Genomic DNA, 26889 nt, shown 5'->3' on the forward strand with positions numbered 1-26889 from the left:
ACTATTAAAATTAATTTCACTTGTTTTTCTTTTTTAATGTCTACTAGAAAATTTAAAGTTACACATGTGGTTCATTATATTTCTATTGGACAGAGTTGGGTTACAGGGACGAAAGGGATGAGGCAGGCTTGGGGACAGGAAGGGATGGGATGGAGAGAGAAAACTCACAAGTCATGGTGAAGAAAGAGGAGAGATTTGCTATCTCCCCAAACTGAGGTGCCTCTTGGGCTTGTTGGGGCCATGGGGGACTTGAGGCATTGTCAGTGACCCAAAGCAGAGGATCTGGGAATGTTTCTCCAGCCTCCCCACTCACCTGGCTCCTGACCATGGGCTGTTTTGTACCCGACTTTGCTTACTTACATCTCTAAGTTCTCACCTGAGCCAGATGATAAGCTCTTCAGGGCAACACCACTGGATCCTATCTGTTTTCTCCAGGACCTCAGTGCTGCGGTCACAGCAGGTGCTTAATACCTATTTTGTAAACACAATTAAATAAGGAGGAATTAGGCTGCTGGGTGGGGGTAAAGGAAACCTTATTGCCAGTGGAGGCTGCATGTGAGGGGCTGGCTGGCTTTCCTTTGTCCCCTTCTCTCCAACATGTGGGTTTTGACTACTACTTTGAGCCACAGTGTAAGGCCAAGGGCTAAATGATATGATAATGATAGTGTTCAGATGGTACAGCTGTGGCCAGGGGCAGGCGCATGCACTGTGCCTTAAAACAAAGGGAAAGAGGTACTGGATGGGAAGATTTTGATTTGGACCTCAGATCCTTAAGTGAAAGGGAAAGATGATAACTGCCTCCTAGCGGTGTTGCAAAAAAAATTAAGAGTTAATGTATGTGAAAAAAAAAAAGACAATGGCTAACATTTGAGTGCTGTTTCATGGCCTGCAAAGGACTTTCATACTCATTACCTTGTTTGAACCTCACAATAAGGCAGGCATTATTATCCCATTTTATAGATGAAAACTTGAGTTTAGAGTGTAAATGACCTAGCAGAGATCACACAACTCTTAAGAGGTAGAACTGGGACTGAAGCCCAGCCCTGACTTGTGCCACTGTCCTTTGCTGCCTACCTAAAAGAACAGCTTGCAAATTTATGTTGTTTTACAGGGGTTCAAAGTCCTTTCATGTCCAGGAATTGTTTTTATTCCTAGGGGGATGTATAAATGCAAAATGTTGCCATATATATGAAACATTTAGGGCATGACTTTCATGAGATGCTGCAGCCATCGTATGGATCCACCCGCTTATGCGACCATCACTCATGAGTGACAGGTGATGGGTAGAGAGACTGTAGAAGCCCCATTTATAAGAATTTTAACAAATAACAACAAGCTCTGGCCAGATATTTTGACCATGATACACTGCATTCAAGTGTTTGTTTAAGAACTGAATATACTTCTACATCTGAAAGAATCTGCTTACATCTTTATCATGGACTTTGTCATGGACCATTTTAGATTATTAGTCTTTCTTGTCTGATCTTCTGATGCTTCAAGTGGCACATCTGAGAATGGGTATGTTGATTGCAGTGTTTACAAGGAAATGGATGAATATCCTGTTAACTACTAACTATTAAGATCTGCAAGAGTTTATGCTAAACCTAATATATCTAGTAATAATAAAATAAGGTGAACACATTCTGTCTTCTATCTGTTTAGAAGACAGTGTATAGGGGTGAGAGACTTAGGCTGAGCTTGGAAAGGAAAGATGAGAGTCTGGCCAGAGGGAAGGGAGGCCATGCCAGACAGGAATGGCGTGGATTGGTGACAACACAGGACAAAGCCTGGGAAAGGGCTGGGCTCCACAAAGTCAGAAAATGAATGCATAGGGACTGGGAGCCATCGGTCTCATTCGGGTCTACAGGATAGATCTCAGGGTGTTCCTTGTAGGAATTCCAGAAGAAAACCAGTGTGGTCAGCTTGGGGAGAATATGTGGTTCGTGTTGGAACGCTGGAAAGATGCACACTGGATGGCCGACAAAATAAAACGTAACTTTCCAAATGCTGGCAACAATAGGAGATTCAGTTCCAATGACTAGTTGTTTCCTGAAAGAATGTCAGCTCATGTCATAACAAATGCATTCTGACCAGGACAGTCACAGGAAGGAGACGAAAAACAGAATGTCCCTGCTCCTATGAAACAGCCTGCTGGGATCCATCAACTCTAGAACCTGTGCCGGGAGGACTCTGACACTGTGGCCCCATGACCAGCCAAGAATAAGAGCCCTGGGAGACCTGGGCCCGTGGAGTTCTGGGTGTCCACAGGCCTACCCCCTCCCTAGGGGTCATGGGGTCATATAAGGGGCATGGGTGGTGTGATTTCTTGGAAGGGATGCTGCTCCTGGCTGGTGGAACGTGTACAGCTGGAACCTGGTAAGAGGTCCCTGGCACTGGTCAGCCCATCAAACAAACTTGGAGTCTGAGCAAGGACAGAAGGCTTTTCTATGCTTTGACAGGGATTGGGAAGACTTTAGACTGGCGCTAAGAACATAGTTTTTGGAGTTGGACAACTATGACCTTGTACCTCAATTGTGCCATCAACTGAGTGACTTTGGGTAAGTGATTTCATTTCTTAGAGCCTCACTTTCTTCATCTATAAAATAAGGATGATATTAAATTGTTTTTAGGCTGTTGTGCAGAATAAATTTAGTAATGTATGTAAAGTACCCAGCACTCTGCCTGACACACTGGCACTTACTAAATAGCACCCTGGACACTGCACCCTCTTGGGGTGGCTAGGTAGAGGTCCAGGAGGGGACCTCTGAGTTCAAGCTAGGTCTGGATCCGAGATTTTTGGCAACTTTTGAAGGCCTCCTCTTGGAGGTATTGGGGTATGAGAGGGAGTGGGGACACAGTCTAGTTCCCAGGCTGTGTCAAAGTACAAAACCTCCATTACTACACTTTCTGCCCCAGATTCTCACCAAGGCAGCATAGAATTAATTGTGAGACAGCACTGGACCAAGTGTCAGGAAAATTGAGATTGGGTCTGCCACTCCCTGGCTGGGTGACCTTGGACAAGTCCTGTAACCTTCCAAAAACTGGATTTCTTCATTTGCAAGTTGGGGATGTAGTTATCTGCTCCGTTTGTCTGTCACAGGATAAAGTCCAACCTCACTAGCCTGGCATTCAAGGTCCTCCATCGTATTTCCTGACCTCTGCTCCCATAACTTCAAGACCCCATAACTCCTGCTAAGCCAAACCCCTCTAGGCACTTCCTACATACCCAGACAGATCCTTCTTTGCTCAAGTCTTTGTGTGTCTAAATCCTATATGCTTTTCATCCCCTGTAGCATCTGGCACAGCATATTACATAAAATAGATCATTGTTTTATCAGTTACAATTAGATTTGGTTACATGTGACAGTAAAATGAAAAATAAATAAATAAACAACTAGAAATTATTTCTCTCTCACACTAAAGTACAAAAGAAGATAGCCCCAGGGCTGGGGTGGTGGCTCCAGGTGTTAGGGACCACACTCCTTCTGTCAAATCACCATTTTTAGCAAACCATTTCATGGTCCAAGACAGTTGCCCAAGTTTGAGCCATTTTACTCTCGTTCCGCTAACAGAAAGAAGAAAGAAGGCAAAGTTTATTTTCTCCCTTTAGGGCAGCTTCTAGAAGCTGCACATGACACTTCTGCTTTTATCTTATTGGTCAGAACTTAGTCACATGGTCCTACCTAGCTGCAAGGGAGACTGGGAAATATAATCTTCTGAATTCCCTGATACCCTATAAAAGGGAAGAGGGGGAGAATGAATATTGGCACAGGTATATAGTGGTCTCTGCCACAGAAGAATACTAAATATGAAAACTCATATTTAAGAACATGTAAAGCCCTACATACTATATGAGATTATTACAAAATACTTCCTCATTTGAAGTGACATGGATGTTCTGATCTTAAAGTTGAAGAGCCAATTCTTCTCCTGGTGGGAATTTGGTGGCATGTTTTTCAAAGAATTATAATCCAGAGCTGCAAGTGAAAATAGATAATTGGTCTTTCCGCGTCCCACATTTTACTAATAAGGAAACTGTAGAGAGGCTAAGTGATCTGTTTGTGGTCCCACAGATGATTAGTGAAGGAATCAGAACTAGAACTAGTTTCTAGACTCCATCAAGGGTTTATCCTGCCATTCCTTGTCGAGTGGCCCATTCAGGTTCTGTCAAATGTCACCTGAAGGCCTGGAATTCTATGGTTCTCCCAATCCTGGCTGGGGACTCTGTTTGACCATACCCTTGAAGGCACTGGGGAGTTAGGCAGAGGTTAGATTCTTTCTGCATCACTTACCCAGGGTCAAGGCCAGTATAGCTGACCTAGGCAATGTTGTTGGCTGCATTCCTGCTAACACACATTTCAAAAAGCCTTCAGTCTGGAGAGAGGGAAACATTAAAAAATGAAGGGGCATTCTATTAAAATAAATAATGAAGCCTTTCTGCTAAGTGAAAATGATCTTCTCTTTTCTTTTGCACCTAAAAGGCCCTAAACTAGGCACTGAAGGGACGCGCAGAGAAGTTTAAGAAATGGTTGCTGCCCTGTCACTCTTTTTAAATTTATTCATTCATTCAACAAATATTGAGCATCCACTAGTGGCAGACACTGGGGTTGGCACTGGGTATGCAAATAACAGTAAGCTGTACATATATGCTTCCTGTTCTCAAATTGCTTATTGTCTAGTTGGGAACAGAGACAAGTAAACAGGCAACTACAAAATTGAATGAAATGTGCAGTGATGGGGAGAGGGCAGGGTACTCGGGGTACGTCACCTAGGCTAGGGAGTGGGGGAAGGCAGTGCTCAAGCGAGGCTTAGTGGGGTGAGATAACACTGAAGCAGAGACCTGAAAGATGGAGGAAACCAACATTCATGAAGAAAAAGAATTAAAATAACAAAGATAAATGCTAACTAAACAAAGCAACAGAATATGAGCTATCCAAAAAGAAAGGGTGGTATGACCATGCATTTAGAGGAAGGGACAGTTGTTATGGGCTGGAAAGGAGTTTTAGAGGGCTTTTATAGAGGGCTTCCTGGAAGAGCTGGGATTGGAGCTGGGCCTTAAATATGGGTAGTGTTTTGGAGGGTGGTGAGAACATGGCAGGCAGAGCAAGGATACGATTAAGAATACTGAGGCAGGAGAGCATGTGATTTGTTTAGCAGATAGTTTGGACTTAGTTTTGTTGGGAGAGCCCCAAGGAGCTGGTTTTACAGAGTGTGCAACTAAAACTCCTGCTGAAGGAAGGGAATGGAGAGTTGAATTCCATTGCTCTCCCAGGGTATCAAGTTCTCTGTTTACTCCGAGGCTGCCCATGTTAGAACCTCAGGGGTTCCATGGAGCACTAGAGAGCCAAACAACCAAAACCGCACAGATGCCAGCCTCCACCATGAGAGACAAAACTCTCCCTTTTTCCCAAAGTAATGCCCCACATCTCTGGGTATTGGCCCTAACCTGTTCTCTGATGGCACCCTGTTCCCACCTTTGCTGCCTCAGAACCTCCTGGTATCTCCTTCTTTGGCCTTACCTCCAGGCTCTGACCTTGGCTGTGACCTAAGCACTTCTGCAATCTTCCCAGGGACCCCCTTCTAGGGGTGCTGGACCTGGACAGTGACCTCTCAGATAAACATAATAATTAGAAACTCTAATTGTCCACAGCACTACTTGAGGTCCCACCAGGCCCCACTGCTGTGCTGGACTCTTCACTACATTATCCCTAAAGCTCAAAACCTTCTTGCAAAGGATATGTAATTATCCCCATTTTATTGATGAAGAAACTGAGGGAGATTAAATGACTTTGTCCAAGGCCACCCCAGTCCACATGTCCACTATCCTTACACATCTCTTATGTGAGTCAGGGGAAATTTAGGGGAGACTAATATTGATTGTGGCAGCTTTGTGCTAAGCACTTCCCATATGTTAAATTTTTCCTCAGGAGAAGTACTGCTATTCTCTTTCTCCAATGAGAAAACTAAGACTCATAGAGATTAAGTAGTTATTCCAAGTTCACATAGTCAGGAAGTGGCAGAGACAGGATCCAAACCTGAGTCTGTCTGACACTAAAGCAGGTGTCTCCACTTCTCCAGGTACCTAAGCTGGTAAGGATTAAACTTCTTTTTCCAAAACAAGATTCCAGTTCCCAAGTAGGAAAGCACAGTGACTCAGGAAAGTAGCTAGAGTATGGCCATGTCCCCTAGTCCTTCTCCAATCCACTCTGGTGAGATTCTCAAATAAGACTTATGAGATTTTTATAGAAGTGGTCCAGAGATGAGCTGGCCTCCAGGAGCCACCAGGCTGCCACTCTATTTTCTCAGTCCCTCTTGCACCCTCCATTCCACATGGACATGGCTCCTGGGGTTGCTGCCCACGGCCCAACTTTGGTGGTGCCTACACTTTGCTCCCCCGAGCCTTCTGTTCAAGGCCAAGACTACTCAGCTTTCATTCAGGTTGAATGAATCATCAAGAGTAAAATAAAGAAGAGAAGGCCTATTCCCTTGCTAGATGAAATGAACCCACCCACCTTTTGACTTTTTTGTTCTGAAATGACAGTATGCAGTGACTCAGAATTATCACACTCAAAGAGACTACTTTGTATTTTTCTTGAAAATGAGGAGACAATATGTGAATAAATTAGCTGAAAATGGCTCATGGAGGGAGGGAGGGATAACCTCCTGACACATCAATGCAGAGTGGGAGCTGAATGAATGTGCGAGAGCGGGAGGGAGACAACAGCAATTCTGTGGCACAGAAGAGAGCCAAGTGGAATTAGATGTTGGGGCCAAACAAAAAAAGCCCTTCAAGGCCACTCTGGCAAAACCTGAAGAAGGAACCACCAATTCCCAAACCTCCTTGTCTCAAAGCCAGGCACATTTTATAGGTGGCTTCAAGGAGGGAAGGAAGAATATTTTCATAAAAGCCCTCATATGTGGGGCATGGGGATGGAGAACTTTCTGTGTCTAGATACCAGGGAGCCTCTCCAAGCCAAGCAGCCTGGATAGTGCCAAATGAGGGAATGGGAGACTTGGAGCCAACTCCCAACATCTCTTTGTGTTCCTTTCTGGAGGAATGGGTTGAGGGGATATGAATTCAATATAGTGAATTCAAGTGGCTCTGGCATTGCCCAGGGACTCTGGACCTTGGTGGTGTGAAACGAAGACAGAAGTGGAAGCCAGAAGGGCTGGCTCTTTTTCTAGCTGAGTGCTGGATGGTCTGGAGCAAAATCCTCTACCTCTCTCAGTCTGTTTTCTCTGAGGAAATAGGAGGTGACTGCCATCACCTACCTCAGAGTTTGATGACTGGGAGGATGAAATGAGATAATACATATGGAACTGCTCTGTAAACCATAAGATGCTACATAAATGGTAGTTGTTAATGTGTTTATAGACAAAGAAAGAGAATTGACATACTCTGACAGACTTGATGGTCAAACTTGGAACCTGAGGTAATGGGGGGCATTATATTCCACTCCTTGGCCTCTGAAAAACATGATGAAATTGAACTGCATTTTTGGGAGCGAAAAGTGTTCTGCAGAGCTTCCTTCCCTTTGCAATGAAGTCCAGGCTTCCCATGGTGCTCATGGGGAGCTGATAAAGGGTGGTGTTTTAGAGACAGAAGGGACTTAGAAGACCCTCTAGTTCAACCCTGAGATTTTCCAGATGAGGAACTGAGGTCCAGCCAGGGGAAATGATTCTCCCTGGTTTTCACATTCGAGTAAGTGAGCCATTATTGATCCCTAGGTGTGACTCCTTTCAAGTGAGCCTTCTCTTATCCCAGGGGTTAAAAACTTCAGATGTCTTCAGGAGCCAGGCAGGTGAGGAGGAGGACAGTGATGGATAAGATGATAGGAAGTGGTAGAATGGTCACTTCCATATTCTTTAACTTTATCCTGTTTGGGATCGCTGAGCTACTTGAATCTGTAAATTTTCATCTTTCACCAAATTTGGGAAGTATTCAGTCATTATTTCTTCAATAATTTTTTTTCTATACCAATCTCTTTCTCTTCTCCTTCAGGGACCCCAAAGGCATGCTAGACCATTTGACATTGTCCTAAAGATCCCTGTGGTTCTATTATTTTTCAAATATGTTTCTATCTGTTCTTCAGATGGGTTAATTTCTATTGACCTATCTTCAAGTCCTCTGTCATTACCATTCTGCTACTGGATCTATTCAGTGAATTTTTAATTTCAGATATTGTATTTCTGTTCTAAAATTCTCATTTGGTTTCTTTTTCATAGTTTCACTTTCTTTTCTGAGAATTATCTTTCCATTCATTTCAAGAGTGTTCACTTTTATGTCATGAAGATGGTTATAATAGCCACTTTAATGACTTTTTCTAATATTTCCAAAATTCCCATCTTTTCTTTTGAGAATTGGTCAGATCTTCCTGGTTCTTATTATTTTGAGTATTTTTAGACTATATCCTGGACAATTTGTATAGTATGTTATGAGAATCTGGACACCTTTAATATCATGGAAAATGATGATTTTTGTTTTGTTTTAGCAGGCAATCTACCAGCTAAGTTTAGATCTCAAATTCTGTCTCCCCTTCTGTAGGCAGTGGGTCTAATGTCAGTTCAGTTTCCTGAGCCTTTGCTGTGTTGTTTGTGTGTGTTCCATACATGTGCAGCTTGGAGGTGAGCCTGGGACTTGTGTTAGTTCATACATTGAATCTCCTCCTCCTACTTTTTCCTTTGCAGGATTTCCCCCACATTCCTCTGTTCCCAAAAATCTCTTTCCCTGCCTCTTGCTGGAAAGATAGGGCTTCTCTCAGAGTTTTTGGCTGCTGGAGATTTCACAAAGTTCCATGCCACTGGTCCTGCCCTCAAGGCAACACAGTAAGAGAAAAGAGGAAAAAAGTGAGAACTCTTGACATGCTCTCACACAACAGGGGCTCCATTTTAGGTTCCTTTATTCAGGAAGATGGTGTTTCCCTCTGAGATTTGAGGTGCCTGACTGCTCCCATGATTGTGGAACTCATCTGGCTTTGGGGTTGGGCTGAGAGAGGAGGGAAAAAATCAAGGATTTCCCCCACTCTCTGGTTTGCAGGGGCCCCTTTTCCAGGTCCTCTGGCCAGAAAGATGGGTTTTCTTTTGGAAATGTTGCTGTCCATACCTGCTGTACAGTTTCATGATTCAGTTCACCCATGGGTCAAAAGTTGGAAGAAAAAAATTTCAACAAACTCATATTGATTATTGATTATTCTTCAAGTTTTGACTTCTCTCCCCAATCCACCTGCTATTTATTTACCTTCTGACATCATCAGTTAATTGCTTTTTTGTATTTTGTTCATAGTGCTTAATTGCAATCAATGGGAAAGATACAGGGCAGTGCACTTACTCCACTTAGTTGGAACTAGAAGTCTAGCAACATACTAGGAATCCGTATCTTTTAGTTAATGTCCCCCCCAGGGCCCACTGAATTGGGGGATCCTATATTCCCTGGCCTGGTGGGCCAGGTTCCAAGTGTCTATGGCTGCAGCTTTTTTCTCTCATTTGGTAGCTACTTGAAATACAAATTCACTCAACAAAGATGTACTGAGTGCTCACCATGAGCTATATCCTGGAGTACAAAAATGGCTTAACATGGCCCCTACCCTCAAAGGGCTCACAGTCCAGTGGAAAAACAGGAATTTGGACTAAAAATTGAGAATTCAAACTTGAAATCTTCTTTCCCAAGGCTTCTTTCTTGTAGGCCCCAGAACCACAATACATTGTCAGAGAGCATTTTCCAGCCTAACTCTGGGGCTTTGTCTTTCTAGAAATGATCTTTGAGGGAAACCAACAGCAAAGCTCTAAAGTACTCATTTAAGTTTTGTAAAATCTATAAAATGCTGAGGTTACCCCATGCAATGGTCTTTCTGCCTACCAAACAGTCTTAGGAAACAGAGTCTGATTTGGGACTCCAGTACTCAAAAAGGAAGGGTAGAAGTTGGAGAGTGTCAGAGTAGCACTTGAAGTATAAAAAGAAGGGAATCTTATGTTTTAAAAAAATAATAATAAATAAAAATAAAAAACAATTAATAAACAAAAATGGGGGAGCTGAGGCCATCTGCCAAGGAGATAATACTTCATAAGGCAGATTAACTACCTCACTTCAGCACACGTCTTCTGCCTTTTCTCATTGAAAGCACTTATCTTCTCTTTCTACATGGAAGCAATGTCAGAGCATTGAAAAAAGAGGTAGAAGGCAGTAAGAAGAATAGTGGTCCAGCAATTTACCTAACACAGGTAGGGAGCCATGTGTTAGCAAAGCTGTTCTGTATATCAGTTATCTTACCATCCTCACAACAATCCAGAAAGCCTTTGAGATAGTGTACCGGTTTGAATATATTATGTCCCTCAGAAAAAGCCATGTTCTTAGATGCAATCTTGTGGGGGCAGACATATTAGGGGGCATTAAGTTGGAACATTTGGATTAGGTTGTTTCCATGGAAATGCGCCCCACCCAACTGTGGGTGATGACTCTAATTGGATAATTTCCATGGAGGTGTGGCCCCGCCCATTCAGCATGGGCCTTCATTAGTTTATTGGAGCACTATAGAAGCTCAAACACAAGAAGTGAGCTTGTTATAGCCAAGAGGGACACTTTGAAGAATGCAAAGAAGGTGAGAGAGGAGCTTCAGTTTACAGAGACATTTTGGAGATGGCCTTTGAAAGCAGACTTTTGCTCTGGAGAAACTAAGAGAGGATAAACACTCCAAGAGCAACTAAGAGTGACATTTTCGAGGAGCTGAAGCCTGGGGAGGAATATGCTGGGAGAAAGTCATCTTGAAACCAGAACTCCAGAGCAGACGCCAGCCATGTGCCTTTCCAGCTAACAGAGGTTTTCCAGATGCCATTGGCCATCCTCCAGTGAAGGTACCCGATTGTTGATGTGTTACTTTGGACACTTTATAGCCTTAAGACTGTAACTATGTAACCAAATATACCCCCTTTTATAAAAGCCAATCCATTTCTGGTGTTTTGCATTCTGGAAGCAATTAGCAAACTGGAACAGAATTTGGTACCAGGAGTGAGGTGCTGCTGAGTTTGCAAATATCAAACATTTTGGAAAGGCTTTTTAAATGGATAAGGGACGATTCTGGAAGAGTTGTGAGGAGCTCGACAGAAAAGGCCTAAATTGCTTTGAAGACACTGTTGGTAGAAATATGGACTCTAAAGATACTTTTGATGAGGCCTTGAGTAGAAATGATGAATGTGTTCTTGCAAACTGAAAGAAAGGCAATCCTTGTTTTAAAGTGGCAGAGAATTTGGCAACATTGAGTTGTGGTGTCAGATGAAAGGAAGAATTAGAGTGTGACGAGCTGGGATACTTGGCTGATGAGAATTTGAAACTAAAAGTTGAAGATATAGCATGGCTTCTCTTTGAAATAAGAGCAAAGAAAGATAAACTTAGAACTGAACTCTTGGGTACAAAGAAACCAGAAACTGATAATTTGGAGAATTCTGGGCTTCCAAAAAGTAAGACCCCAGAAGCTACAGCCCAACGTGAGGATTTAACCAAACATGGAACCTGACCGCCATTTCAGTACAAGACAGGATTGGAGACAAAATTATCCAGAAAGGATTTGTGGAAACTCCTGTTGTGACAGCTTTGACCCCTATGTGCTTCATGCAAAGGCAACAGATTTTTTGCAAGATCTTTATAGATGGAGCCACTGCCAGTCTGGACTGGAGGGACAGACAAGGAACAAATTGAAGGAAAAATTTCTTCAAAGACAGAGCTATGGAGGTTGCGGTCTGGAGTCAAAAGGTCTCAGGCTGGGAGAGTGGAGTGGCCCACATGCATGGAAGGGGTGAGTTTGCCCTGGAGTTAGAGGGTGGGCCTTCCACCTCCATGTTAAGGAAAGGAGTTTGCCACCTTAGGCCTCAAACAGGATGGAGCACATTCCCAGGGGACTGGCTGTCAACCCCACTGTTCTGAACAGGTTGAGCATGTGCCCCAGAGACGGAAGAGAATCTGGGTGCTGCCCCGACGTTTGAGAAGTATGGGACTCAGAAGGTGGTTTCCCGATTGTGTAGATATGTTGGAGCACTCACCCCAGCGTTTGGAGAGAAAAGGGCTGCTGCAAGGGCCCTCAGGAAGGGTTAGACTCCTGCTCTCTCAAGCCCCAAGGATAAAACGTCATTCTGTAAATGACTCTCAGACTCTGAAATCTAATGGCATTTGCCCTGCAGGCTTTAGGAACTATTTTGGTCCTGTTAACCCTGCTTTCCTTTCATTTTCTCCTTATGGCAATGGGCATGTTTATCCTATGACAGTCTCTCCTTTGTATATTGGCAATACATAACTTGTTCTAAGTTTCCCAGGTCCACAGCTAGAGGGGAATTATGCCTTAGGACAGATCACACCTATAGCTGATTTTGATGGGATCTTGTACTTAACTATTGTTACTGAAATGATTTAAGTTTCTGTGATATTGTGATGGAATGAATGTATTTTGTATATGGAAAGATCATGTTTTTCTGGGGTCCAGGGGGTGGAATGTACTGGTTTATATACATTATGTCCCCCAGAAAAAGCCATGCTCTTAGATGCAATCTTGTGGGGGCAGACATATTAGTGGGGATTAAGTTGGAATGTTTGGATTAGGTTGTTTCCATGGAAATGCACCCCACCCAACTGTGGGTGATGACTCTAATTGGATAGTTCCCATGGAGGTGTGGCCCCACCCGTTCAGCATGGGCCTTCAGTAGTTTACTGGAGCACTATATAAGCTCAGACACAAGAAGCGAGCTTGTTATAGCCAAGAGGGACACTTTGAAGAAAGCAAAGAAGGTGAGAGAGGAGCTTCAGCTTACAGAGACATTTTAGAGATAGTCTTTGAAAGCAGACTTTTGCTCTGCAGAAACTGAGAAGACAAACACCCTAAGAGCAACTAAGAGTGACATTTTTGAGGAGCTGAAGCCTAAGAAGGAATGTCCTGGGAGAAAGTCACCTTGAAACCAGAACTCCAGAGCAGACGCCAGCCACGTGCCTTTCCAGCTAACAGAGGTTTTCCAGATGCCATTGGCCATCCTCCAGTGAAGGTACCTGATTGTTGATGTGTTACCTTGGACACTTTATGGCCTTAAGACTGTAACTGTGTAACCAAATAAGCCCCCTTTTATAAAAGCTAATCCATTTCTGGTGTTTTGCATTCTGGCAGCATTGGCAAACTGGAACAGATAGGTATTATGAGTCCTATAAGATAGACAAGGATACTATGCCACAGAGGAAATAGGATTTTCTCAAGTTATTAGCTAGCAAAATGTAACTAGAATTCAAGTCTCCTGAAGGCGAGTTCTGTCTTCTCCACTGCACCAGCATCTAAGACTTTGGGCTCTGAATATGTTCCCTTCTCACACCATTAGAGCCACAGCAGACTTCTAAGAGACAAGTGGGTCATACTGGGGAGAAGTGGGGGAAAAGGGACACTACCTCCGACACTGGGACCTGGGAGCTCACGAAAGAGGAGGATGCCCATTGGGAAGACAGATCCCAACTTCTCCAGAACTATATCTCCTTGGAGAGTAATTCAATTGAGTCTTATTCACCTCCACACAAAATACAAAAATTCAGAAACTGACCATGAGACAAGGGAAGAAAAAGTGAGGGGAGTAGGAATCATATTTCAGAACATTCGCTTCTTATCAAGAGGGTGAGTTGGGGACGGAGGACTGCTTGGCCAGATGCAGCCTCAGGGTAGCAGGGTCATCTGTCTTACTTCCCCAACTCCCCTCAATGCAGGCTCTGGCTCAGAGGAGAGCTGGGAGTATTGTGGTAGAAGGTTTCTCTCTTTTTTAAGTGGTGAAGAGCAGCTGCTTGTCCTCCACAAGGAGAAGTGGGGGAACCTGCATATTGCATTCCAGAGCAAACAGGGCTTCTCTTAGCCAGGCTCCCACCTTCACTTTCCAGCCCCTCTTCTCTCACATCCTTATGCCTTCTTTCTAATTTAATAGCATGAAGAAACGAAACGAACACTGAACCGTGACTGTGCCAGGCACTGTGCTAAGCCTTTCCATTAGTTTCTATCAGAGGGCCTCGTATACTGTAAGTGCTCAATAAATGGTAGCTCTTACCGTTGGTGTCTCTATCTCGTTTGTTTCATTAATCTCTGGCACAAGGCAATGGGCGGATGCTCAGTTTCACAACACGCTGCAGAGAGGAGGCAAGAAAAAGGTCAAAATGGCATGAGTGAAAATGAGACCAGCAACTGGGCTAATCACACACATTTCTTGGGTGCTTCTCTTTGGGGGCACTCTTTCCATGAGCAGGAAACTGAGGCAACCCAGCAACTAACAGGTTAGTGGGGAACCACATAAGAAGATACATAGACACCCATGGAAATTCAGGTCTCAAGCAATGTCTCTTGGCTCAGTTCATACCTAAATGGCATCTTTAAAAGCTGGCTCAGAGCAGCCTTTTCACAACAGTACAATGCTCTGTTCCAGATGTAACCAATTTTTAACCTCTGAATTTCTCAATTAGTCATGAGCTAACTGTGTAAAAATGTCAGAGTAAGCCCATATACAAAATACTCTGGAAAGAGATGGGAAGGTTACCTAAGACCACTTACCCCTCAATAAATAAGCAGTGTCCTGGGCAAACTCTTTGAAGGCTTGTGACTTCAATAGTTTCCACAGAGAGGCACCAAGTCCTTTTGATTTTTCTCTATTTTGTAACTTGAATGCGATCCTTCTCTCTCCTTTCCCACTGCCATCCCTTGGCTGGGTCCTTATCATTTTTGTCGTAAACTGCCCACAGGCTCCGTGCCACCAATCTAAACCAAACACTTCTGACCACAGGTCTTCTAGAAACACTACTGTTGGATCTGAAAGTCTTCAGTGGCTTTCCCTTGCATACAGCAATCAAAACCTTCCTCTACTGGTTGCTTTTCCAACCATCTCTCTACCTTCCTGCTGCGAATCCCACCTTCAACCTAACTGGTGTACTTATTGCCCAAAAAGGCCTGGACTCTTCCAACCTTCCCAACTTTTACCTTCCCCATTTCAGCCTTCCTTGTTCTCATTCCTCACCAGGGATGGAAAGTCACCCTTCCTTTAAAGATGCCTTGAATCTGGTCACCTGGGCTTCAGGCAATACCCCTCCTTTCCTCTCCCCTCACCCTCTGTAATTACACCTTTGATTGTCTACACCCTCTGGACCCCTTATGCCTCATACAGTCATCCTGTGCTGTTAATTATCTTTACATGTCCATAGTTCGCTTCCATATGTAGATGTGATAGCAGCACGTATCACACTTTTCTCACAGAATAATCATAATCTATCGCTCAATCTACTAGAGCTTCACAATTTCATATAAAAATAATTTTGTCATTAGAAATGTTTTATTATGTCCAGTGGGGATTTAGGGCCCTTGAGATGGTGGAAGAAAAAGAGATGGAAGATTTTCTTTGTAAAGCTATTTGTCACTTCTCTGCTTATTATATAACTTTTAATTATTTCCAATTTCAAAGAAATAGTCCCTCTGAACCCTGTAAAAGGATTCAAACATAGAAATAATTCACCAGTTCAAAAGAAACTGGTGTGGGCCTTCCAAAAAAATGAAAGAAAAACCAAACATTGGCTCTTTTGAGAGAAAAATAAACTGGCTGCACTTTTATTTTTCAACATTCTGCAAGAATGGGGAATCACCACAAAATGGGAAAGCTTGTTTTTGTGCCTTTGGAAGCAAGTAACAACGTGTAAGAAAGTTCTAAGAAACAAGAAAATTTTAAAGAAGACACTTGCCAAAAGTTTCATGGGACAGAAGTGAAGCATTTGCCTTCAGCTAAAATACATTGCTGATGCCTCTTTCTGAATTCTGTTCTCTCCACCAATGTCTTGTTGAGCAGGAGAAGTTATAGAGCTTTCAGCCAGCACAACTCACCTCAGCATTCCTGTTACACAGGAAAGACTTGTGCATTTCATCTCTCCTGTGGAGATCCAAGCCCCACCTTTGTTTGATCTTATCTTTCTGCATCTCTGACAATGACTCCAACCTATCAGAAAGCTTCTTTGCTGCCCAGCTTCTCATAGAGCTCTAAATCTTAGGTTCTCCCCTGTCCTCAGCATTTACTTCCTTCTTTACCCACTATATTAGTTCTCTATTGCTATGTGTAAAATTACTGCTGACTTAAAACAATTTAAATTTATTTTCTCACATGGGTCAGGGGTCTGGGCAGGCTGAAATCAAGTATCTACAGAGTCTGCCATCTCATTTGAGTCCTGGGGTCCTTTTCCAAGCTCACTGCTGTTGGCAGAATTAAGTCCCTTGCTATGTAGTACAGCAGCCCTCAGCTCCTCGAGGCCACCTGCAGTTCCCTGCCATGTGACCCTCTCCACAGCTTGGTAGGTTGCTTCTTCAAGGTCATCAGAACACCTTTGCTACTTCAAATCACACTGACTTCTGGGAAAGCCTGGACTTGTTTAAAGGGCTCATCTGATTGGCTCAAGCCTACTATGCATTTTTATTAATACATATGCAATGGATTAGGGAACTTAATTACATCTGTAAATCCCTTTTGCCATGGATAATAACATTCATGGGGGGAAAATCTCATATATTTCTAAGTCCTGCTCATTCTCAAGAAGAGGGGATGTGTGCACCGGATGGCGGGAATCGAAGAGGCCATCTTAGAATTGTACACTTACTCCTTTCACATCCTAGGTTGCTGAGGCTGTGTTCTTTCCATTTAACATTTTGGCAGTATGGGTCCCAGATGACTCCCTTTATCATTCCTGAGCCCTTTATTCCATGTGGGCCCCTGGCTTTCCTCTCTCATCCCCAACCCTCAGTTTTCCTGGTAAATCAATGCTAGTGTCCCCTCCCTTCTGACTCCTTCCCTTACTTCTTGCCCCATCCCCTCCCCCAAGAAGAATCAGGGCTCTGTTTTTGTGCTCCCTAACACCGTATGCATCTGTGCCAGCAGGGATCTGCCATCCTTCTCCTATATGTATCTCTTCGGGGCAGGGCCTCTGTCAAATGCATTTCTGTAATCTCAGCATGAGAGCACTGTGAAGGGTACATACTAGGTGCTCAGTAAAGGTTGGATCAATGAATAAAAGGCCCAGAAAGAGTCTAGCAGAGAGTATGTGGGGAGCACAGAGTGAGTTGTTAGCCTTCCTAGAGCATGGGGATGTGAAGATGAGCAGCATCTCACGTTAGTAGCACCTTGTATTTTATGTAGGGAGCACAGAGTGAGTTGTTAGCCTTCCTAGAGCATGGGGATGTGAAGATGAGCAGCATCTCACGTTAGTAGCACCTTGTATTTTATGTATTAAGTTTATATTATCTGAATTTGGTAGCTGCCTGGTTTTGAAACAATCTTAACAGTATGACTATATTCTTCCTTCCTTAGATGAGTTTCTCCTCACAATTCTATTCTAGAGAACCCTCAGAAATCACAGGCCACAACCTCGCAATTCTATTCTATGGACCTTTCAGAAATCACATTTTCCATTAAGGCTTTGAAGAGTTGATACTCATGGTTGATGTCCATGGAGGGAAGAGGTTGAAAGGAAGATGGACAACAATTGCAGGGTACTCAGCTATCTATTATGAATGCAGAACTAATGCTTACCATGTAGAGTTTCTTCTCACTCATCTAAAAAAAAAATCTTGACTATTATGCTGAGGATTTTCTCTTGAAAGAGACAGACATTGTAAAGTCACTTGAAATTTCATGCTTCTAGGGATCCTCTTAGATGACTTTCTAAGAGTGATAACTCCATCTCCAATCTGCTTTTCTTTCTTTAAAACAAAAAATTAACAATGAAAGTAACATCTGGAAAATGCAGAAAATGTAAAGATGAAAATACATATTCTTCACAATTTCACCAACCATCAAAAACAATTGTTAACGTGACGTGGGAGTGGGTTTGGGTCGGAAAAAACTAGAGTTTTTTACTCCTGGAAAGTACTCCCTTCTAAACTTTGTAGTGGGGCTTCGACCAATATGGCATTTTAAGATGCTCCAATGATGCTGTTCCATCACAGAATCTCTGAACAACTAGCAAAAACTATCAGAGCCATCTTCCTCAAAACTCTGAAAAACAGTTAAAGGGGTTGCATTAACTGGGCAAGAGCAAAATCAAAATACAGCTTTAAAAATGGTAGGAGAAGCTCATGGTAGAAGACGACATAACAATTATAAATATATGTGCACCTAATGGCAGAGACCCCAAATATATGAAGCAAATATTGACAGATATAATGAAAGAAATAGATGGTTCTACAGAAATAGCACAAGACTTCAATACACAACTTTCAACAATGGATAGAACATCTAGACAGAAGATTAATAAGGAAATAGGAGCCTTGAATTATACTAAAAACCAACAAGACCTAACAGACAGATCTAGAACACTTTACCCAATAGCAGCAGAATACATATTCCTTTCTAGTGCACATGGATCATTTTCCAGGATAGATCATATGTTAGGACAAAACAAGTTTCAATAAATTAAAAAATATTGAAATCATACAATGTATCTTCTCTAAACACAATGGAGAGAAGCTAGAAATAAATAACAGGGAGAAATGGAAAATTCACAAATACGTGGAAATTGAACAGTATTCTCTTAAACAACCAATGGATCAAAACAGAAATCAAAAGGGAAATTAGGAAGTATCTTGAGGAAAATGTAAACAAAACACAACATACCAAAACTTATAGAAAGTAGCAAAGGCAGTACTGAGAGGGAAATTTCTAGCTCTAAATGCTTACATTAAAAGGAAGAAAGATCTCAAGTGAGATACCTAACCTCACAACTAAAGGATCTAGAAAAATAAGAGAAAACTAAACACAAAGTGAGCAGAAGGAAGGAAATAAAAGTTTAGAGTGGAGATAAATGAAATAGAGAATAAAAAACAAGAGAGAAGCAATGAAACCAAAAGTTGGTTCTCTGAAAAGATTAAAAAAAAAAAAAAAAAAAAGGCAAACCTTTAGCTAAGCAAAGAAAAAAAGAGAGAGGATGCAAATAACTGAAGTCAGAAATGAAAGGGGGGGGGGTAATTTCTGCCAACTCCACAGAAATACAAAGGATTATGAGGATACATGAACAAATGCCAAAATTATATAACTTAGACAGAAGAAATAGATTCCTAGAAACACAAACTATTTTGACTCAAGAAGAAACAGAAGATCTCAACAAACCAGTAACTAGTAGAGAATGAATCAGTTATCAAAAACCTCCAGTTCCGGTTTGCTAATGCTGCTATTATGTGCAATATCAGAAATGGATTGGATTTTATAAAGGGGGTTTATTTGATTAAGAATTTACAGTCTGAAGGCCATGAAAATGTCCAAATTAAGGCATCAACATGAGTATACCTTCACCAAAGGAAGGCCAATGATGTCAGCAAAACCTCTGTTAGCTAGAAAGGCACGTGGCTGGCATCTGCTGATCCTGGGTTGTGTTCCAGCTCCTCTTTCAGTTCCTGTGCATTCTTCAAAATGTTGCTCTTGGGGCATTTTGTCCTCTCTTAGCTTCTCCGGAGCAAACACTGGACTAGCATCTCCAAAGGTCAGCAAAAGTCTGCTTTCAGGGGCCATCTCCAAAATGTCTCTCTCAGCTGTTCTCTTAGCTCCTTCTGTTTGTAAGCTCTTTTATAGGACTCCAGTGATTAAATCAAGCCCCACCCTCAATGGGTGGGGCCCATATCGCCATGGAAATAATTTAATCAAATGGTTCACCCATAGTTGATTGAGTCACATCTCCATGGAAACAGTCAAAGAATTCCAACCTAATCAACACTAATACATCTGCCCCCACAAGATTGCATTAAAGAACACGGCAGCTTGGGGGACATTAATACATCCAAACCGGCACACCTCCCAACAAAGAAAAGCCCTGGACCAGACAGTTTCACTGGTGAATTTTACCAAATATTCCAAGAAAAATTAACACCAATCCTGTTCAAACTCTTCCAAAAAAACTGAAGAGGAGGGAACACTCACTCACGCATTTTATTAGGTCAACATCAATCACCCTACTACCAAAGCCAGATAAAGATAACATAAGAAAATAAAACCACAGACCAACATCCCTTATGAATATAGATGTAAAAATCTGCAAGAAAATACTAGCAAACTGAATCCAGCTGCACATACAAAGAACTATACACTATGATCAAATGGAATTTATTCCAGGTATGCAAAGTGGTTGAACAAAAGAAAATCAATCAATGTAATACACCACATTAAAAGAATGAAGGAAAAAAACACATCATTATGTCAATTGATGCAGAAAAGGCATTTGACAAAATCCAGCACTCTCTCTTGATAAAATAATTAGACAATTAGGAAAAGGAAAAAAACCTCTTGAAAAAGAGCATATATGAAAAACCACAGCTAACATCATTCTCAACGTTGAAAAACTGAAAGCTTTCCCTCTGAGATCAGGAACAAGACACTGTTATTCAACATTGTACTGGAAGTTCTAGCCAGAACAATTGGGCAAGAAAAAGAAATAAAAGCATCCAAATTGGAAAGGAAGAAATACAACTTTCCCTATTTTTAGGTGACATGATCCCTATGTAGAAAATCCTGAAAAATCCACCACAAAGTTCATAGAGATGATAAATTCAAAAAAGTGGCAGGGTATAAGATCAAAATGCAAAAATGAGTGGTGTTTCTATACACTAGTAATGAACAACCTGAAGAGGAAGTTAAGAAAAATTTCATTTACAGTAGCAACTAAAAGAACCAAATCTCTAGGAATAAATTTAATCAAGATGCAAGGGATTTGTACATGGAAAATTACAAAACATTGCTAAACGAAATCAAAGATGTAAATAAATGGAAGGACATTTCATGTTCACAGATTGAGCGACTAAATATTGTTAAGATGTCAGTCCCACACAAAGCAATTTATAGATTCAATGCAATCCCAATCAAAATTCCAACAGCAATCTTTGCAAAAATGGAAAAGCCTATCTTCAAATTTATATGGAAAGATAAGGGGCCCTGAACAGCCAAAAACTTTTTTAAAAAGAAGAACAAAGTTGGCAGACTAACCTTTCCTAATTTTAAAACTTATTACAAAGCTACAGTACTCAAAACAACATTGTACTGTCACAAGGTCAGACATAAAAAACAGTGGAATAGAGCTGAGAATACAGAAATAAGCCCTCACATCTGTGTTCACTTGATTTTTTTAAGGTGCCAAGTCCACTCAATGGGGAAGAAACACCTCTTCAACAAATGGTGCACGAAAAACTGGATGTCCATACGCAAAGGAATGAAGGTGGATGCTCTAGTTTGCTAATGCTGCGGAATGCAAAACACCAGAGATGGATTGGCCTTTATAAAAAGGGGGTTTATTCGGCTACACAGTTACAGTCTTAAGGCCATAAAGTGTCCAAGGTAACACATCAGTAACCGGGTACCTTCATTGGAGGAAGGCCAATGGAGTCCAGAAAACCTCTGTTAGCTGGGAAGGCACGTGGCTGGCATCTGCTTCAAAGTTCTGGTTTCAAAATGGCTTTCTCCCAGGACATACCTCTCTAGCAAGCTTGCTCCTCTTCAAAACATCACTCACAGCTGCACTCCGTTCAGTCTCTTTGAGTCAGCACGTTTATATGGCTCCACTGATCAAGGCCCACCCTGAATGGGTGGGGCCACGCGTCCATGGAAATAGCCCATCAGTTATCATCTACAGTTGGGTGGGGTGCATCTCCATGCAAACAACCTAATCCAAACATTCCAACTTAATCCCCACTATTCTGTCTGCCCCACAAGATTGCATCAAAGAATATGGCTTTTTCTGGGGGACATAATACATTCAAACCAGCACATTCCACCCCCTGGACCCCAGAAAAACATATTCTTTCCAAATTCAAAATACATTCATCCCACAATACCACAGAAACTTAAATCATTTCAGTAACAAAAGTTTAGTACAAGATCCTATCAAAATCAATTACAGGCATGGTGGGTCCTAAGGCATAATTCTCCTTTAGCTGTGGATCTGTGGACTTAGAACAAGTTATATGCTTCCAATATACAAAGGAGGGACATTCATAGGATAAACATTCCCATTGCCATAAGGAGAAACAGTAAGGAAAACAGGGTTAACAGGACCAAAACAGTTTCTAAAACCCACAGGACAAACTCCATTAGATTTCAAAGTCTGAGAGTCATTTACAGAACAACGTTGCATCCTTGGGGCTTGAGAGAGTGGGAGTCTAACCTTTCCTAAGGGCCTTTTTGGCAGCTGTTTCCTCTCCAAATGCTTGGGTGAGTGCTCCAACATATTCACTCATTGGGGAGACCACCTTCTTGGCCCCACCCTCCTCAAACATTGGGGCAGCTCCCGGATTCCTTTCCATTCCCGGGGCACACGCTCAACCCCTTCAGAACAATGGGGTGGCAGCCAGGCTCTCCCCAATTCCCTGGAAATGTGCTCCACCCTCTTTGGGACCTGAGGTGGCAAAACTCTTCCAGAGCATCCAGGCGGAAAGCCCGCCCTCGACCTCCAGGGCAAACTCACCCTTTCCATGCGTGTGGGCTGCTCCGCTCTCCCAGCCCTAAACCTCTTGACTCCAGACCTCAGCCTCCATGGCTCTGTCTTTGAAGAAATTTTTCCTTCACTTTGTTCTTTGTCTGTCTCCTCCAGTCCAGACCGCCAATGGCTCTGTCTACAAAGATCTCGCAAAAATTCTGTTGGCTTTGCATGAAGCACGCAGGGGTCAAAGCCATTAGACAATACGACTTTCCACAAATCCTTTCTGGATAATTCCATCTCCATTCTTGGCTTGTACTGAAATGGTGGCTGGGTTCCATGTTTGGTAACATCCTCACATTGGGCTGTAGCTTCTGGGATTCTACCCCCTGGAAGCTCGTAATTTTCCAAGCCATCAGCTTCTGGTTTTTTTGAACCCAAGAGTTCAGTTCTAAGTTTATCTCTCTCTGCTCACATTTTACTATAAGCTGCCAGGAGAAGCCAGGGTACGTCCTCCACACGTAGTCTGGAGATCTCCTCAGCTAAGTATTTCAGGTTGTCACTTTCAAATTCTTCCTTCCATCTGACACCAGGACTCAATTTTGCCAAATTCTGTGCCACTTTAAAACAAGGACCACCTTTCTTCCAGTTTACAACAACATATTTATCATTTCTGTTCAAGGCCTCATCAGAAGTATCTTTAGAGTCCATATTTCCACAGTCTCTTTAAAGCAGTTTTGGCCTTTTCTATCAAGCTCCTCACAATTCTTCCAGAATCTTCCCCTTATCCATTTGAAAAGCCACTCCAACATGTTTGGTATTTGCAGACTCAGCAGCAAAAGCACCCCACTTCTCTGGTACCAAAATCTGTTCTAGTTTGCTAATGCTGCGGAATGCAAAACACCAGAGACGGATAAAAAGGGGGGTTATTTGGCTACACAGTTACAGTCTTAAGGCCATAAAGTGTCTAAGGTAACACATCAGTAACCGGGTACCTTCACTGGAGGATGGCCAATGGCTTCCGGAAAACCTCTGTTAGCTGGGAAGGCACGTAGCTGGCATCTGCTCCAAAGTTCTGGTTTCAAAATGGCTTTCTCCCAGGACATTCTTCTCTAGCAAGCTTGCTCCTCTTCAAAACGTCACTCACAGCTGCACTCCGTTCAGTCTCTTTGAGTCAGCACGTTTATATGGCTCCACTGATCAAGGCCCACCCTGAATGGGTGGGGCCACACCTCCATGGAAATATCCCATCAGTTATCATCTACAGTTGGGTGGGGCGCATCTCCATGCAAACAACCTAACCCAAACGTTCCAACTTAATCCCCACTATTATGTCTGCCCCACAAGATTGCATCAAAGAATATGGCTTTTTCTGGGGGACATAATACATTCAAACTGGCACAGTGGACCCCTCCTCACATTATATACAAAACCTAACTCAAAATAGATCAAAGACCTAAATATAGGAACCAAAACTATAAAACTCCTAGTAGAAAACACAGGAAGCAGCTTTAGGACCTTCTGTTTGGCAATGGTTTCTTAGACTTTACACCAATAGCGCAAGCAACAAAAGAAAAAAAAAGATAAATGGGACTTCATCAAAATTAAAAACTTGTGCATCATAGGACTTCATCGTGAAAGTAGGAAGACAACCTACACAATGGGAGAAAATATTTGGGAACTACACATCCAATAACGCTTTAATATCCAGTATATATAAAGAAATACTACAAATCAACAACAAAAGACAAACAAACCAATTTTAAAATGTGCAAAAGACCTGAATAGACATTTTTTCAAAGAACACAAATGGCCAAAAAGCACATGCAAAGATGCTGAACATCATTAGCCATTAGGAAAATGGAAATCAATACCACAATGAGATACCATTTCACACTCACCAGAATGGCTGCTATTTAAAAGTGGAAAATAACAAGTGTTAGAAAGGATGTGGGGAAATAGGAACACTTGTTTATTGCTGGTGGGAATGTAAAATGGTGCAGCCACTGTGGAAAACAATTTCCAAAGAAAGTTAAGTATAGAATTATCATATGACCCAGCAATTCTACTTCTAGGTATACACCCGAAAGAACTGAAAGCAGGAATTCAAACAGATATTTGCACACCCATGGTCACAGGATCATTATTTACAATTGCCAAAAGATGGAAGCAACCAAGTGCCCAGCAACTGGTGAATGAATAGAAAAGAATGCTAAATGTACAATGTAAATATTTTTCAGCCATGAAAAGGAATGAAGTCCTGATATATATGACAAAATGGAAAAACCTTGAAGGAATCATGTTGAGTGAAATAAGCCAGACACAAAAGGACAAACATTACAATTTCACTGATATGAAACAATTAGAATAAGCAAATTCACAGAGTAAAAAAGTAGAATACAGATTACTGGGGCTGGGATGGGGATAGGGAATGGAGAGTTAATGCTTAATTGTTACAGAATTTCTGTTTGGGGTGATGGAAAAGTTTTGACAATGGATGGTGGTGATGGTTAAACATTGTGAGTGTAATCAACTCCACTGACTTATAAATTTGAACATAGTTGAAAGGGAGAATTTAAGGTTTTATATATGTTAATAGAATAAAAATTAAGGAAAAAAATAAGACTACATAACACAAAGAACCCTAATGTAAACTATGGACTATTTAATAGTACAGTTATAATAATATTGTTTCATCAATTGAATCAAACGTACCACACTAATGCAAGTTTTTTAATAAGAGGGAAAACTGTGGGGGTGGGGGGAGGTATAAGGGAACTCTTTTCTGTAAACCTACTTCTCTAACAAAAAAACAATTTTGCAGTGAGCTTCAGCTTACTGATTGATACTGGGGGTGTGGGTGTGGAAGCACAAGTAATATAAAAATGATTTTATTTAGCAAGATTAATTGCCTGCTGTAGGCTAAGGGCAGAAGAATAAGGAAAAAGTGATGGTTTCTACAAGGGTGTCACTTGTGCAAATCCAGCACCAGGGACAGAGGCCCAGCAGGAACTTCTCAACATTTATGGAACCCACAATATATCTTCCAGCCCAATAAATCAATAAATGTGTTCATTTTTTAAATTACTAAACAAATACAGTGTCAATGTTTATTTTAAACAAAGTTACCCTTAGAGCACGGCTGAAATTTCTAATGACTTCCTCCTCCATACTATATTTTCTTCCTGACCTTATCTTTCTGGACTTACCTGTTGCAGCTTATGAGCTAAGATGGGCTGAAACCACTACTGCCACTACCATCGCCACCCCTTCACCACACCCTCCCGCCTTTTTCATTTGAACACCCTGCTGCATCCTACACCTTGTTGAATTTGCTGCTTTGGATGATACTATCACTGTCTTGTCGTCCTTGGGCTCCCCTCCCCACCCTCACTGTGGGATCTCAGGATCCTAGAGGCCATTTCCTCTTAGAGACTTACCAATACATGCAATTGCAACTTAAAGTTGAACTCACCATCATCTCTCTCCTTAACTTGGTTCCCTTCTCCCCTTATGCTGCCTGCTGCCATCTAACCAACTTCACTTATTAGTCTCATAGAAGTGTCTTCTCTTCAGTCATTGATCATTCCTTGCCTTTGCTCAAGCTGTTTCCACCAACAGGCAGGGGTCTAAATAGACCTTCCTTTCAGAAATTTTTCCTAACAAAACCTACCTAAATCTCCTACTCGCCACCTCCAAGCACTCATGTGTTAAGGTTTAGCTATGTGTGTTTTCATGTATATGTTGTTTTGAACATAACAAATGTTTATGTTTTTGTGTTGTTGACTTCTTAGTAATGACAATAATAATTACTACTTTTAAAAGGGCATATATCTTTTAAAAGTGTACAGACAGAATAAGAAGAAAAGTAGCTCAGAATACTAAGGGGCTATGATTAAACGGGTGTCAAAAAGTAACCCTCCCACCCCCCAAATTCCTCCCTTGTCCAGGCTATCATCCTGAAAGCCTCTGATAGGAAGACATGCCATTGAGGAGTTAAGGTTCTCATCCTCACTTCTTTCAACAACCACTCCCCACCATGATCAGTGCAAAGACTCCTGGGAATGACAACATTCTAAGCTGTTAACAGCTGAAACCTTCCCAGAGGATTCTGTCCCACAGTGACAGTTGACTGAAGACAGTGAGAGAGAGAGAGGTCCTTTAACAATGGGTCAGGGGTGAGAAGGGGAGGGAAGAGGAATGGCCAGCCTTAGGAAGAAGGAAACTCATCACCAAGTTCCTTCCAGCCCACTGTCAGAGTGTGGTCTTCCTCAGTCATTCCTGTATGCCTGCTATAAGGTCCACTGAGGCACAGCCCTTCAGGGGACCCAGAGATGAATCAGACATGGATCCTGCCCTCGAGGAGCTTACTGTCTAGTGTAGAAACTGCCAAGTACCATAGTAAGGACAATCCCAAGGACCATGGGACTTTGGAAGAAAGACACAGGGTGGATTCAAGGAAAGCCTGC

The 26889-nt window shown here is 42.1% G+C and overlaps 1 long non-coding RNA gene across 1 annotated transcript in view; it reads right to left on the bottom strand.

The window, feature by feature from the left end:
* Positions 1-382: 382 nt before the first annotated feature.
* The window catches only part of LOC119530847, a 55722-nt gene continuing 29215 nt past the window's right edge, over positions 383-26889 (bottom strand). Inside the window, exons 5-6 of the long non-coding RNA XR_005216150.1 lie at positions 14053-14128; positions 383-471 (exon numbers count right to left, since the gene is read on the bottom strand). This is a non-coding gene — a long non-coding RNA (uncharacterized LOC119530847). The remainder of the gene's footprint in view (positions 472-14052; positions 14129-26889) is intronic.

This window comes from Choloepus didactylus, chromosome 4 (assembly GCF_015220235.1).
Source record: "Choloepus didactylus isolate mChoDid1 chromosome 4, mChoDid1.pri, whole genome shotgun sequence".
Taxonomy (NCBI): domain Eukaryota; kingdom Metazoa; phylum Chordata; class Mammalia; order Pilosa; family Megalonychidae; genus Choloepus; species Choloepus didactylus.